General features: G+C 36.7%; 1 long non-coding RNA gene across 1 annotated transcript; it reads right to left on the reverse strand.

Annotated features, from left to right (window-relative positions):
• Window positions 1–486: 486 nt before the first annotated feature.
• LOC103564766 (uncharacterized) lies at window positions 487–14303 on the reverse strand. The gene is made up of 4 exons (XR_011543819.1): window positions 12435–14303; window positions 7297–7403; window positions 2471–2598; window positions 487–849 (listed from the first exon to the last, which is right to left on the reverse strand). It is a non-coding gene; the product is annotated as an uncharacterized lncRNA (long non-coding RNA).
• Between the last annotated feature and the right edge of the window lie 148 nt (window positions 14304–14451).

Genomic DNA, 14451 nt, shown 5'->3' on the forward strand with positions numbered 1-14451 from the left:
CCTGGAAATGATAGCTTTTTTCCATTCTCCCTAATTAATGAGACAAGCAAAGCACAAGCTCTTCCTTCCTAAAGGGACCCCTGCCTGCCAGGTCCTGGGAGGCATTAGAGTGAAGTCATTAGACATTTGGCCTTTGGAATAAGACAAACCCAGATTCTGGTCCTGCCTCTGTCACTTAATAACTGGATTAATTTACTTAACTTTCTGGACCTGTGTGTCCTCGTGTGGAAATGAGAACAATAAGTGTACAAACCTCATGCATACTCTTAAGTGAAGATTAAATGAGTGAATACATGGAAAATACATAACACAGGGCTTGGTACTTAATAGGTGCTCAATATACATTAGGTGCATTTGTTTATTTGGCAGCACTTTCTCTTTCATTAATCTAAACCTTCCTAAGAAGGCAAATAGATCCTAACATATGCCCAACTTAAAGGTTGATAGTTAACACATTAGTATGAAAACTAAGAATTAAAAACAAAATGAAAGTGGGAAATATGACTTTAATTTGTTTTAACAAGTATTTATAACGTTTTGTGGACTGCAAGGGAGAGAGTGGAAGTCTATGATTTTGAGCTGTTTATAATATGTAAGGAAGATACACTTACATTACTTCCAGTTACTTACATTATTAGCTACCAAGGAAGAGGCACGAACATCAATGAAGTTCAGAGAACCAAGAAAATTGAACACAATAAGGAAAGCCTTCCAACAGGGTCGTTAAGTACTAAAATTTGTGAGCAACGAAAACTGGGAATCGCCTTCTTTGGAGAACTAAAAGCAGGATTGATGGCCATCTGTTGATTTTGAGTCAGATGTGGGCCAGACCGGAGGTGTAGAAGGAGCCTAGAGACAGAGAAGAGAGTCATAGAGTCTTAAAGCTGATGGAACTTTAAATAAATAGTGTGAATAGGGTGAGGCTGTTTCAGGGTGCCTTCTTTCACAATAGAAAGTCTGACTTGAATCAGCTAAAATAGAATAGAAAATGGATTGATTCACGTAAATGAAATTCAGTTCAAGCCAGGGGCAGAGTAGGCTTTGGGCAAGGTTGATGCAGTGGCTCAGCATTCTCACTAAGAACCTGATTTCTTTCCATCTCTCTCTCTTTACCAGGGGAGAAAAGAAGGAGGATTAAGCAAATGCACAGAGAGTAGCAGTTGCAAGGAACCAGGTATTCCTCCAGAAAAACATACGAGAAAGAAGCTGCCTTGTTTTTCCCAGCATCCGATTTCCAGATTTCATTGCTATGAGGCTGAGATGGAGCTCTTGTTTTTGTTCTTGGATTTCATGAGATTCCAGAGCCCACAGATCTACTTTCCCTTTTTACTTCAGTCTATTTGAGTTGGTTTCTATTCTGTGCAACCAGAATACTTGACCAGAATGAATGCTGGAGCTTTATAATTTCACAAAATTATTTATTGTTCATCTTCAATGAAACAGACTCGGTGCTAGACATTGATGCTAAGAATCGTCAATAAGACATGATTTCCAAGTTCACTGACTGGGGATTCTCTGAGAAGACTCTTTTCCATTGACCTTACATATATTCAAGAGATTTAAATAAAATAGCTGAGCTTTTTAAAAAGTGCCAAGTATCTCCAGTGATCATAGCACTCCAAGTTCAGGCACTGAAGCCTCCCTTTATCCATCATGTAGAAAATAAAGGTAAAATAGAGACAGTTAAAAAGACATACCCACTTCCAGCATTAGAAAAGAAGAAATAACCCTGTTAATGCCTCTGTTTCCCAACTGATTCCAGCTAAAACATCTGGACAAAACACAAGAAGCAACTACTTAAAAAGTAAACAGAAGCAGACAGATTAGAAAGGGAAAACAAAAATTGAGGAAGAAAACCACATGGGAGTGAGTTTCCTGTTTATTGTTTTTTCGTCTTTTATCTCCCGACTTTGACCCAAGGAAGGCCTCTGTTGTGGAATGGAGCAGCAAGTGTGAATAACTAAGATGGAGAGAGAAATCCCATCTTTCTGGCCAGACAGCTGGGAAGAGGGTCCGCTGTGAGCTGGAAAATGTGGAGAGAATCTCTGAAATTGTTTTTAAATTCTCTTTCTCTTTTTTACTCTCCTACCCCTGACACTAGAGTGGCCCCAATTCTGGAGATGTGTGGCAGCAGCCTGGGCAGCTAAAACTTTGAGAAAAAAAACTTTTCTGGCAGGAGGAACGGAGAAAGGAAGACCCTGTGCTCTGAAGAGTAGGGGCAGAGGGGTATGAGGGTAAACTCTATTTTCCTTATTCTTTTGTCTCACCACTTTGTGGGGAGGCTGGACTCAGACACGCAGAACTAGGTGGTGCTATCATGAGTAACTAAAACTCTAAGAGAAATCTGTCTGTCATCAGAGGAATCAGAAAAGGGATCCGTGAGTTGGAGTGAGGGCAACCCAAAGAGAAGAGAGCTGGAGAAAGGGACCCTCTGATCCTGTATATGAGCTGACGTAAGCCCCAGGCTCACCTGTGAGCTGTGCCTTCACGGGACCAACAAAATGCAGCATACAAAAGCTTCCAACACTTCGCTTTGGAAACACCGGCCATAGAAGGAGAGAAAAAAACCTGTGATCTGAAACCAACTAGGTTGATAGCCTGTAAAAACAAATAAAGCAGATTTTAACAGGACCCGAAGTAATATCCATATGTCCAAGATATAATCCAAAATTACTCAACAGACAAAGAACCAGGTCAATGTCAGGGGGAATAACAATAAACAGATGCTTAATCTGAGATGTTAGAAGTATCCAACAAGGTATTAAAAGCTGCTATTATAACTGTGTTCCAAGAGGTAAAGGTAAATAAACACTCATGAAATAAATTAAAAGTTAAAAGTTCTGAGCAGAGAAATAGGAACTATAAAAAGAAACCAAATGCAAAGTTTAAAACTAAAAAACACACAATCTGGAATTTTTTTAAACAAACACCTCGCTGGAAGGGCTCAGTGTCAGTTTCCTATGGCTGCCCTAACAGTTTACCACAAACTGGGTCGTTTAAAATAGCGGATATGTATTCTCTTACAGCCTTGGAGGCTAGAAGTCTGAAATCAAGGTGTCAGCAGGGCCATGCTTCCTCCAAAAGCTTTAGGGGAGAATTCTTCTTTGCCTTTCCCAGCTCCTGCTGGCTCCTGGCATACCTTGGCTTGTGGCAGCATCCCTCCAATGTCTAGCTCCATCTTCACGTGGCCTTCTTCCCTCTTTGCCTCTCCATATCCAAATCTCTACCTCCTTTCTCTTGTAAAGACACCAGTCATCGTATTTAGAGCCTATCCTCAGTCCAGGATGATTTCATCTTGAGACCTCAGGCTCAACGGTAGGAGAGAGATGACAGAGGAAAGATTCAGTGAACTGGGAAGATAGATCAGTAGAAACACCCAAGGAAGTTGCTCAGTCTGAAAGTCAATGATACCAGAAGGAAACCTGGCGTGTCAGGAATGAAGGAAGAATAACAGAAATGGGAAATACTTGGTTTATTAGCTTTCTATGGCCGCCATAACTAAATACCACACACTAGGTAGCTTAAACGGTATAAAATATTTGTCTCACAGTTCTGGAGGCTAGAAGTAAGGTATCAGTAAGGTTGATTCCTTCTGGGGGCTGTGAGAGAAAGTCTTTTCCATGCCTCTCTTCTAGCTTCTGGTGGTTGCTGTCAGTCATTGACATTCCTTGGCTTGTATATCGATCACCTTGATCTCTGCCTTCATCTTCACATGGTGTTCTTCCTGTGTGTCTTTGTGTCCAAATTTCCCCCTTTTTATAAGGACGGTAGTCATATTGGATTCTAATGACCTCATTTTAACTTGATTACCTGTGTAAAGACCCTATCACTAAATAAGGACACATTCTGAGGTATGGGAGTTAGGATTCCAATGTATCTTCTTTTGAAGGACATAATTCAATCTACAACACTTGGGTAAATATAATAGACTATTTTTCCTCATAAGTTCTTTAAATATAATTGATGTTAAGGTGAAAATTACAACATCTGATGGAGCTCTCAATGCATATAAATGTAACATGTAGAACAACTATAAGAGGGAGTATAAAGGAGTGTATATAGTTGTAAGGCTGCTACATTTTATTTGAAGTGGAAAATATTAACTCTAGGAAGACTATGACAGGTTGGGTACATATACTGCAATCCCTAGAATGACCGCTAAAAAAAAATACAAAGATTCTAACCAAAAAATGGAATAGAGAAATTAAAATAAAATATAAACAAGAGTATTTGAATAATTCAAAAGAGACAGGAAAGGAGGAACAGAACAAAAACCTGAGATAACAAACAGAAAAGAAATAATATAATGTAAATCGAAATCCAACCATACAAAATAATTACAATAAAAAGAAATGGTCTAAACCCACCAATAAAAAGACAGAGGTCATTCGACTGGATAAACAAAACAAGACCCAACTAGATGCTGTCTACAAAAAACCCAAGTTAAAAATAATGATGTAGATAGGTTAGAAGTAAAAAGATTGGAAAAGGTATGTCATGTAAACATTAATCAAAAAGAAGCTAGAAAGGCTAAATTAATATCAAAGTCAACTTCAGAACAAGGAAAATTACCAGGATAAAGAGGGATATTACATAATGATAAAAGAATAAATACATCAAGAAAACATTAAAATCCTAAATGTGGGCCATGGCCAAGTGGTTAAGTTCACACGCTCTGCTCCAGCAGCCCAGGGTTTGCTAGTTCAGATCCTGGGTGCAGACCTAGCACCACTCATCAAGCCATGCTGAGGCAGCGTCCCACATGCCACAACTAGAAGGACCTACAACTAGGATATACAACTATGTACTAGGGGGCTTTGGGGAGAGAAAAAAGGGGAATATTGGCAACAGATCTTAGCTCAGGGCCAATCTTTAAAAAAAAAAAAACAGCCCTAAATGTGTGTACACATAAAAGAGCTTCAAAATATATTAAGCAAAAACTGATAAAGTTCAAAGAAGAAATAGACAAATCCACAAATATAATTTGAAAGTTTGACACTCCTCTCACAGTAACCATATATAGGAGTCCTAAACAAAGCTATCAACAAACATGGCCAAATGGACATTTACAGAACACTCCATCAACAAGAAAAGACATACTCTTTTCAAGTGCACAAGACATTTTCATCAAGATAGACCATATCAGAAAGACAGCTCCTGCTCATATATTGGAAGACTTAATATTGTTAAGGTTGACAATACTCAACAAACTGATCTACAGATTCAATGCAATCCTTATTAAAGCTCCAACTGGCTTTTTAGCAGAAGTTGGAAAGCTGAGCCTAAAATTCATATGGAAATAGAGAGGACCCAGAATAGCTGAAACAGTCTTGAAAAGGAAGAAAAAGTTGGAGGACTTACACTTTCTGACTTCAAAACTTGCTTGCTGTAAGCTACAATCATAAAAAAAAATATGGTACTGACATAAGGATAGACATATAGGTCAGTGGAAAAGAATTAACAGTCCATAAATAAACCCACACATTTATAGACAATTGATTTTCCACAAGGGTGCCAAGACAATTTAATGGGAGAAAGAATAGTCTTTTTAAAATACGGTGCTGGGACAACTGGATTTCCACATGTAAAAGATTGGATTTGGACTCCTACCTCACACTACATGCAAAAATAACTCAATGGATCAAAGACCTAAATGCAAGAGCTAAAACTATAATACTCTTAGAAGAAAGCATAGGTTTAAATCTTTATGACCTTGGATTAGACAATGATTTCTTAGATTTGACATCTATAGCACAAGCAACCAAAGAAAAAAGATAAATTGCATCTCATAAAAATTAAAAATTTTTGTGTTTCAAAGGACACCATCAAGAAAGTGAAAAGACAACTCACAGAATAGGAGAAAATTTTTGTATCATATTTCTGATAAGAATCTAGTATTTAGAATATCTAAAGAACATTTATATCTCAATAACAAAAAGACAGCTAAATCTCAAAATAGGCAAAAGATTTGAATAGACATTTCTACAAAGACATGCAAATGACCAATAAGCACATGACAAGATGCTCAACATTATTAGTCATTAGGGAAATGCAAACCAAAGCCACAATGAGATACCACTTCACACCCACTAGAATGGCTCAATAAAAAGATAGATAATTATAAGTGTTGGAAAAAATATTGAGAAATTGGAACTCTCATACCTTGCTTATGAGATTAGAAAATGGCACAGCTAGTTCGGAAAAATTTTGCAGTTCCTAAAACTGCTAAACATAGAGTTACCATATGACCCAGTAATTCTACTTCTACATATATACCCAAGAGAAATGAAACCATACATCCTCAAAAAAACTTATACATAAATGTTCACAGAAGCATTCCTCAGAAAATCCAAAAAGTGGAAACAACTCAAATGTCCCTCAACTGATGAATGGATAAAATGTGATCTATCCATCCAATGGAATATTATTCAGCCATAAAAGTGAATGAACTGCTGATATATGCTAAAATATGGATGAACCTTGAAAATATGCTCAGTGAAAGAAGTCAGACACAAAAAGTCAAATATTTTGTGATTCTATTTATATGAAATGTCTAAAATATGAAAATCCCTTGAAACAAAGTAAATACATAGTTGCCTGGGCCTGGAAGGAAAGAATGGGGAGCAACTGCTAACAAGTACAGGATTTCTCTATGGGGTGATAAAAAATGATCTGGAATTAGATAGTGGTGATAGTTACACATCCTTGTGGATATACTAAAAACCACTAGACTGTACACTTTTAATGGTATGCAAGTTATCTCTCAATAAAATTAAAAACCTAAACCACATTCTGGCTCATAAACAAACCTCACCAAATTTTAAGGAATTGAAATTATACAAAGTGTGTTATCTGACCATAACACAAATAAGCTAGAAATCAATAACAGAAAGTTATATGCAAAATCCCCCCAAATATTTGGAAACTAAATAACACATTTCTAAACAGCACATATGTTAAAGAGGGAGTCTAAAGGGAAATTAAAAAGTATTTTGAATGGAATGAAAAAACAAATACTATGTACAAAATTTGCTGGATGCAACTAAAGCTATGCTTGGAGGGAAATTAATAGACTATATGCCTATATTAGAAAAGAAGAAAGATCTCAGATGAACAATATAAAAAGAAAAAGAAGTAAATTCAACTCAAAAACAGAAGGAAGGAAAAATAAAGAGCAGAAATCAATTTTAAAAAACGGGAAAACTATAGAGAAAAATCAATGAAAGCAAAAGCTGGTTCTTTGAAGAGATCAGTAAAATTGATCAACCTCTAACCAAAATGACTAATGATACTTACACAGGATTATAACGCCTGTAGGTTGCAAAGAGTCAGGACAAGTTCATTCACCCTTAATGGCCACTCTTTCACTTCTCAGCCTGTTCCGTTGGAAGCCAAATTTTGAACTGAGACCGAATAAAGTGTGAAAACAGAGTAATTATCGCACAATATTTATAAACTAAGGGAAATTCTTAAAAAAAAAAATCACCCTAACATTAAAAAAAAGGCAGAGGTAAGAGTTTCCTGGCTGTGCCTTTAAGAGATGTCTGTCAAATAAATATTAAAAGTCTTTTATTTTCCCAGACTTTCAATATTTTAGTTTCTACTAAGAAATAAATGAAAATTACTTATTTTTTCATCTAACTAAACTAGTTCTTTGTGTATGTTAGGCAATTACCAAATAATTTTTTATAAAAATTGTTTATTTAAAATAATTTAAAACTTAGAGAAAAAGTTGTAAGAATAATAGTACAAAGAAGACTCGTATGCCCTTTTCCCAGATTTACCTATTAAGATGTTATCCCATTTGCTTTATCAATTACTTTCTGTCTGTCTCTCTCTCACAGACACAATATTGCACAATAGTACTTTTCAGAACTATTTGAGAGTAAGTTGCAAATATCATGGCACTTTACCCCTAGCTACTTCAGTGTTCATTTCTAAGAATAGAAATATACTTTTACATAATCACAGAACAGTTATCAACTTCAGTAAAGGTAACATTGGTACATTATTCTTTTTATCAATCTTCCATCATATTTCAATTTTGTCAATTGACCCAATTGCATTTTTTTTCTCCAACACAGAAGTCAGTCTAGCATCAGGTATTCCATTTACTTGTCACATCTTTGTAGTAGCCTTTTATGGATCATTTCTATAGCTTTTCTTTTTCTATTATGACATTGATATTTTTGAAAAGAGTTTTATTTTGTTCTTTAATAGAAGATTCCTCAATTGGGGTCTGTCTGGTGTTTCCTCCTGATTAGATTCTGGTTAGCCATTCCTAGCAGGAATACTAATATATGTGATATTGTGTCCTTCTTAGTGTGTCACATCCAGAGTAACGTTATGTCCATCTGCCCCATAATAGTGGTGTTAATTTTGATCACCTAGTCAAGGTGTTTATTGGAGTTTTCTTTTTCATAGTTACTATTTTTGCCATGCAACTCATAAGTAATCTGTGGGGACTCACTTTCTGGTCATGCAAATGTCCTGCTCCTTATCAAAATTTTCCCCTAGATTTATCATCCATTAATGATATTTGCTTGAATCAATTTTTACTATGATGGTTGCAAAGTTATTTTCTCTGCACTCTCTCCTCATTTACCAGTCAGTTCTTGGCATTCCACAAGACCCCTCACTTCTTCCCTACCCACCTATTTATGTATCTATCATTTCATGGCTTCTAATTTTTTTCATGATTTATAGTTAACTACTGTTCTTAATTGTTTTTGTGTTCAAATAATCCCTTGAAGCTGGGTTCTCTGTCCTTGTGGCATGTCCCCATCAATTACGGGGGCACTTCCTTGCTCTAACTCAACAAAATGTTTCAGGGATTCTCCAGCCTTGGACTCAGTCATTTGTCTGAGGAGCCCTGGTTCCTGTAGGTGGGGTAATAGAAACCAACATCTGGATGCTAGGAGTACCCATTACTACGGGAGTGTCTGCTTCTGAGTCCTTTCAGCAGACAGAGCTAAAAAATATACAGATGTGTACACACATACATATACTTAGATATATACACACATAAATACATGTGCACACACATATAAATCTATTTTGGAAATCATGAGTTCACATTGTTACCTCCAATGTCAGCCCATCCCACAGAGTCCTTTCTTGCCTTCCTCGTTCCAAATTTGTATGACTCTTCTTTCATAGTGATGACCCTGGCTCCCAACAACCTTACACAGGTATTCATTTTCATATTCATAGAACGGATATAAAAGAATTTTTAAATTGCTTCACCTATACCACTACAAAAAAAAATCAAGCTCCTAAAAAGAGTTCAGAGATAACAGTATGCTAAGTGAAAGAAGGTAGACATGAAAGCCATATATTGTATGATTCTGTTTATATGCAATATCCAGAATTGGCAAATTCATGGAGGCAGACAGCAGATTTGTGGTTGCCAGGAGCTGGGACAAGGGAGAAATAGTGAGTGACTCTTTCTTTGTCTTCTACACTTTTTCTGCCTTCAGTGCTTTGAATTGAGCATTTTGTGATTCCATTGTTTCTCCTCTCTTAGCATATTGAGGATGCTTTTATTTTAACTTTTGTTAGTGATTGCCCTAGAGTTTGCAATACACATTTACAACTAATCCAAGTCCATTTTCAAATAACAGTTACATCACTTCATGGGTAAGGCAAGCACTTGATAACAGAGTATTTCCAATTCCTCTCTCCCATCCCTTATAATATTGCTGTCTTTCATTTCACTTACTCATAATCTATAATCACCAAATACATTTTTGCTATGATTATTTTAAACTTCTAAGAAAAACAAAATATTTTATTTGACCATTTATTTCTTCCTTAATGCTCTCCTTTTCCTCATGTAGATTAAGTTTCTGAGCTCTATCATTTTCCTTTTAAGAGCTTCTTTTAGCAACTCTTGCTAGGCAGATCTACTGGTGAGAAATTCTCTAAATTTTGTTTGTGTGAGAAAGTATTTCTCCTTTTGAAGGACAATTTCACAGGGTACAGAAATCTAGGTTGATGGGGGTTTTTTCCTCTCTCAACACTTAAAATATTTCACTCCACTGTGTTTTTGCATAATTTCAAAAACAAGTCTGATGTAATTCTTCTCCTTGCTCCTCCATGGGTAAAGGGTTTTTTCTCTCTGGCTTCTTCCAAGATCTTTTTCTTTATCTTTGATTTTTCAGCCATTTGAATATGATATGCCTAGGTCTAGATTTGGGGGGTATTTATCTGGCTTGGTGTTCTCTGATCTCCCTGGGTCTGCAGTCTGGTGTCTGACATTAAGTTTGGGAAATTCTCAGTCATCACTGCTGAAATATTGTTCCTCTTTCTTTGCCTTCTGATATTCTTATTACATGTTATATCTTTTGTGGTTGTTCCATAGTTCTTGGGTATTCTGGTTTTTTTGTTGTTTTTTGTTTTGTCTTTTCTCTCTGTTTTTCATTTGGAAAGTTTCTACTGACATGTCTTCAAGTTCACTGATTCTTTCCTCAACTGTGTCATCTACTAATGAGCCCAACAAAGGCATTCTTCATTTCCACTACTGTGGTTTTTATTTTTAGCATTTCTTTTCTTATAATTTTTCCATCTCTCTGCTTACATTATCCCTCTGCTCTTATATGTTGTCTACTTTTTCCATTAGAGCCCTTAGCATATGAATCAATTATTTTAAATTCCTCATCTTATAATTCCAGCATCCTGTGATACCTGAATCTCGTTCTGATAGTTGCTCTGTCTCTTCAAACTGTGTGTGTGTTTGGGTATGCCTTGTAATATTTTGTTGAAAACTAGACATGATGTATTGAGTTATAAGAACTGACGTAAATAGGCCTCAGTCATGTGGTGCTAAGATGTGGGGGTAAGGAAATGTTCTAGTCCTATGAGCAAGTCCATCTTTAAATGAGCTTGTGCCCCTGGACTATGACTGAGAAATAAATACTTCCTAGTCCCCCTTTCCCCTTCAGTGAGACATGAAGGCTAGAGTTGGATATTTCCATTCCTCCACATGGAAAGCTAGAGGGCTTGTAGTTGAGTATTTCTCTTCTCCAGGTGAGTTAGGCTCTGGTAAAAGTTTCTCTTGAGAGCAGGGCTTGTTAAGAACGGAAATGCTCTCAGTATATAGCAAAATGCCTATTTTTCCCTCCTCATGCTGGAAGCATGGAGATTGTTCTCCAATCTTTTTTTTTTAAAGATTGGCCCTGAGCTAACATCTGTTGCCAACCTTTTCTTCTTCTTCTCCCCAAAGCCCCCCAGCATATAGATGTATATTCTAGTTGTAGGTCCTTCTAGTTCTGCTATGTGGCATGCCACCTCAGCATGGCTTGATGAGTAGTGCTAGGTCTGTGCCCGGGATCAGAACCCACAAAACCCTGGGCTGCCAAAGTGGAGCATGTGAACTTAACCACTCAGCCACTGGGTCGGCCCCCTGTTCTCTAATCTTCACTGTGCGAACTGGCGAGGGGTCTTGGAGGTACAAACTTGAAAAAAGTGTGGGAGCCCCCTTTAGACTGGGCTTCTGGGAGTTTTTAACTCTCAGACTTGTCCACACCAAACTATCAGCAATTTGTCAATTACAGTTTAGGTTTTCCTACTCTGGCACTGGTTTCCATGGAGGTTTATGCTCACGGATTTCTGCTCTGGTAATTGTGATTCTCTGTACCTGTCCATCTCTCCAATTTTGGGGGCAGCAGTTTGCCCTGTGACCCCAATTTTCTGATAAATCTGAGAAGAGTTGATTTTCAGTTTGTTTAGCTTTCTATTTGTTGTTAGAACAGAGCAACAACTTTGAAGTTCCTTACATACTGGACCAGAAACTGGAAATTTTTGTTTTTGTTTTAATAGCATTTATCAACTTCTAATAGAGTATAAAATTTGCTTACTGTTTATCATTTGCCTTGCCCCACTAGAATGCAAGTTTCGCTATGGTCTATTTTGTTCACTAATATATCCTGCACCTAGATCAGTGCCTGTTGAATGAATGTACATCGTTTTTTCATACCCAAGTCTAGGATATAGAAAAACAAATGAAATTGAATGCAGAATTCTCTATCAGCCAGTCCACAAAAGGCAACTGTGATAACTTTAATTTGGATTTATACGTTGTAGGCCACATGGATTCCATGGTCTTGGAAGTAAATACAATCTGGTTGCAACACCTGTCACTCCATTGTTCCCTTGGATTCATTTAAACTACTCAGGATGGTGAGCCAAGAGATATCCTTTCTTAATTACTACTCACACAGCTCCAAACATCTCTCTCCCAAAGCTAAACTTTTAGAAAGGAGGATGTGTTCACAATTAAGCATACAACATCCCAAAGTCAACATGATAGAGCCAAAAGAACATGGTGCTAGTAGAGGTAGTCCCCAGTTCCATTGTCCTATTAACAGCTAGTTGACTGAACAGCTCCTTGGGTTTGGTTACTTTAGCTTTAAAATAGATAGTGTCTTATTTACCTGAAAGACAGGGGATGGTCCATGTGATTTCTTTGAACCACCAACTCTAAAGTCATTGATCCTCGCCTTTATCCAAAACAAAAATTTTATTAGTAAATATTTCACCTATAATTAACATGGAAGATTACACATACAAAAACAGTGTTTAGTATACAAATTATACATTATAGTCTTAATTCTAGCACTTTGTAGCTTGTCTCTTTCATCTGGTTTAAAAGGAAGAGAAGGAAAGAAGTGTGGAACGCAATCTAAATTGTTCAAATTTATGGCTGTTACAATATATCATTCCTCAAATTAGTAGATTCCTAATGGAGAAAGTTTTGACTAGACTTTCACCTGGTTAACTATTTTAATCAGGGCCCCACATTATCAGCTTTCACCCGGTTAGCCTATTTCCATCAGGGCAGTGCAAAGTGGTTTGGTTTGGATGGAGAGCCAATATAGTGGAGTAGAAAGAATACTGACTAAGGAGTCAGAAGACCCAGGCTCTAATTTCAACGTTGGCATGATACTGCATCAGTGTATAGCTCAATTCCTTGGATATTCCCCCACCTTGGGGGAAAAAATGGAGTCACATTTATATAAAAATGGAAAGAACAGCAAGGGAAAATGAATTTAGCTTAGTTACTTAAAATACACAACTGGTGGCCAGCTCCGTGGCCAAGTGGTTAAGTTCGCGCACTATGCTGCAGCGGCCCAGGGTTTGGATCCTGGGCTCGGACATGGCACTGCTCTTCAGGCCACATTGAGGCGGCGTCCCACATCCCACAACTAGAAGGACCTGCAACTAAGATATACAACTGGGAAGGGGGTGGGGGGGCGGGGTTTGGGAAATAAAGCAAAAGAAAGAAAAAATAAAAACAGATCGGCAACAGTTGTTATCCCAGGTGCCAATCCTTAAAAAAAAAAAAAAATACAACTGATCTTAAAAAAAAACTAAACATAACTAAAACCAAAAAAATTGGAAAAAAATGATTACCAAGGTTGTCAAGTTTATAAAGATTCAGAAGTAACCTGAGTCCTTAACAATCCTCAATGAAATTCAAGCCCATGGAATTCTAGTAATCCAAATTGTTTTAAAATTCACTCGAACAAATAACAGCATAAAGTTATTTTACTACCAAGGCACTTGGGTACAAGCAAACTCTCGTTGAACTTAGAACTTGTTTTAAAGACTTCCCTTGGAAGAATAGTTTGTATATTTCAGAATTGTATATTTTAAAAAGCTGGTATTTATTACATGATATTCAAGTGTGCTTAGAAAAAAAGAACTGTAGAAATACAATCTCCATGAAATGTGTGTGTATGCATATAAAATTAGAAAAACCCTAACACTCAGGTATCTCATGTACAGTAACACCTAATGAATGTGGTAAGACTAATTATGCCCTGGGGAAAGTAACAGGATAAGTTATTACCGTACAAAAGCAGAAAACTAGAAAAATTTTGCTTTTAAAAAGTTTTCATCTGCAATCCAAATAAATTAGGGGTTAGAAGAGCTCTTGACTGTAGTGTTCTTTTGAATTGACATCAAAGGCCAAAATGTGTAGATTTATTACTTGCATCCAAGCCGATGTTCATAGAAAGAAAAAAGTCACCAAACATTTTAGAAGAAAATGGTAATCATTCTAAACCCAGGCTCATCCACAACTCTTCATGTTAATATTTTACTCTCTACAAACCAGTCTATCAGAACTTTTAAAAAGGCAATCCATGTTCTCAATCGCCTCTGGATGGCTTTTATTAAGCAGTAACAGGAAGTGCTTTGGAAGTTAGAAAAATTGAACTCCGAATGAAATCAGCTATTCTTAATTTTTTAAAAGTAGATTACTCAAATAGGTGTGAAATCCATTAGATTGTGACCTCCTCAATGGCAAAACTTTGTGTCTGTAGTGTATATTTGACAAGAAATGATAAACATTGTTTTTGTACCAAGGAATCGTGTTAGTTAAAAGGTGTGGAATCTATAATAAATAAAATTCAGCAAAACATAATGACCCTTCAAATCAAGAAAAAC

Source organism: Equus przewalskii, chromosome 1 (assembly GCF_037783145.1).
Source record: "Equus przewalskii isolate Varuska chromosome 1, EquPr2, whole genome shotgun sequence".
In the NCBI taxonomy this organism is placed as follows: domain Eukaryota; kingdom Metazoa; phylum Chordata; class Mammalia; order Perissodactyla; family Equidae; genus Equus; species Equus przewalskii.